Raw genomic sequence first — 2447 nt, 5'->3', positions numbered from 1 at the left:
TTCTCTCCGCATAGCGACATGCTCGCGTGTTTTCGCTTTCAGGCACGAGATCCATATTTTGCCAACGCGTGCTTGATTAATGCATATAGGAATAATACTGGCGATCGTGTGGCCGATGTCCGATGTGGGCCGGTGGGCCTACATGTAGGTTACGTCGTCGCTAAATATGAGCTTGGAGAATACTTTATCACGAAATCAGTGAATGTTTAAATTGTGTGCGCTGTGTGTGTGTGTGTGTGTGTGTGTGTGTGTGTGTGTTTGTGTGTGTGTGTGCGTGCGTGTTTATGGAGGACATCCGTGACGTAATTTAAAAAAACTTAAACCCACTTATATAATTTATGGTGCGTGTTACTAAGATAGCAAATGTGACCACGTTTTAACAGATAAAATGGCGACGAATGCCTACACGTAATACACGTATAGATAGTTTATTCGTAATTGAAACATTATATTTATATTATTGAACACAACCATTTGAAAAATTATCTTTTCCTCATATTGAATAGCGATTAGTTCCTCCTTCCTGTAGCTACGTCTGTGGCAACGTCGGGAAGGAGCTAGTGAGTAATGACGTCACCACTCAATTTTATCACTTTTACAAAAACTTGTAAAAATATTTAATTAAAAAAATTGGCGAAATAAACAATAAAGAAATAGATTATTCTTTTGTTTTACTTAAATTGCAGAATTACTTATTATGCAGAACATCGATGCGTCAGCAAAAACCTGTTAACGCGAGATCTCGTGAGCATGCGCAAAGAAACAAGTAATCACTCATTTCTGCGATTATCTTTTTAGGGGGCATGCAGCAGTAGGCCTAACCTTCCTCAAATTGTTCACTATACTATTTGGTTCCTAGAATAGGTCTGTTTTTTTTTTCAATGAAACATTTTGCACTAGAGTGCACCACTAACCTCTACCACTAATTTTCGTTCCACTAATGCACACAGGATAGATGCCTCGTGGACGTCTAGAAAGCATTATAAGTAAAATTTGTCTTGTCGTGTAGTTGCGACATTCCGTCAAGTGGCGTAGCCATGGTGACCGGTCGGGCATTTTTGTGTTTTCATAACACACATACACCTAATGCTCTCTAGTGCCGAATTTCACCAAAAAAAGGCCGTGATCAATTTGCGGAGGGTTACTGTTGTATACCCACTATAGACTGGAAACATTTCTAAGGAATGCAAGAATCATGAGCTACGTAATGAAATCTAATCAAGTGTGGACTAGGGAACACGGCCTCGAGAAATATAGCACATATCGAATAGCATTAGGCTAAAGTGAAGAATTTGTGCTATGAATTAGTACATTAATGTATTATGCTTATATCGTCCATTTTTGCACCTACTCCAGTGTCTACTACTTTGGTAGACATTTCACATGGCAAACCATTCGAGAGAACGTATTCTCTACTTTAAATACATAATTTAAACAAAATATGACTACACAGATGCACTGATCTTCACTCATGTTATCGTGTAAAGTTCAGGAAAACATGGTGTTATTTTATGGTTTATTTTATTAGGCTTTTCCAGTCAAAGTACTAGTGAGTATGTGCTCTGTTCGCGCATGAAGTATAATGTACTGTATTGTCCTGATACTTACATCATGTACTCAACTGTACTCACTTAATATGTTTTAATGTAAATGTCAATGTATATGAATAATGTAAATTGTCAACTACGTGAATAACGTATAATATCAACAAAGTAACAGTTCTTTTGGTGATTACTGGTCATTCATTTACATCGACCTCCCTCACATTGCAGGATGTAGAAATTCGGAACACTTAAAAATTGACAATTATCATAGCGATTTCCGAGTATAGATATTTTTCATATCTACAAGTAGTGAGTGTGTTCTTTCTGGTTCAAATGTATAGTTTCGCAAAATATCGTCTATTTTAGCATGTATTGGACATTCTTAGATAGATTGCTCGACATTGCAATAGTATAAATTGATAAAATTTCTAGGCAAAATTTTGCGATCAACTATGTGATGACGAGGAAACATGGTTTGCTCCAAAGCCATGGAGATAGCCTGAATATAGGAGGTATCCTGAATACTGTATCATGAGATGTCTATGCCCAATGTGACGTCACCTGTAGATGGCGCTACGAGACTAGCATGGAAAACTATTCCGTAACATTGCTCGTAATAAACAATTAGAAACACATTGATTTGATTTGAAATGCAAAACTGAATTGCATTTATTTATTTAAACTATCAATCGCCCTCGTCGATAAAACTATATACAGCAAAAATAAGAACAGGCATCATCTCAGACTGAGCCGTAACTTCCGATCTCATGAATGGGTATTTACACGCGTGAATAAGCAACTGTGACAAAGCAAGGCCATTACGATCATCATAATTATTTTTACATTGTACTAATTAAAATAAATGCTATCTCCTCACATATTTCTATACATAATATCTTCTTT

This window comes from Priapulus caudatus, unplaced genomic scaffold (genome assembly GCF_000485595.1).
Source record: "Priapulus caudatus unplaced genomic scaffold, Priapulus_caudatus-5.0.1 Scaffold2083, whole genome shotgun sequence".
NCBI lineage: Eukaryota > Metazoa > Priapulida > Priapulimorpha > Priapulimorphida > Priapulidae > Priapulus > Priapulus caudatus.
Note: the sequence above shows the minus strand (reverse complement) of the source record.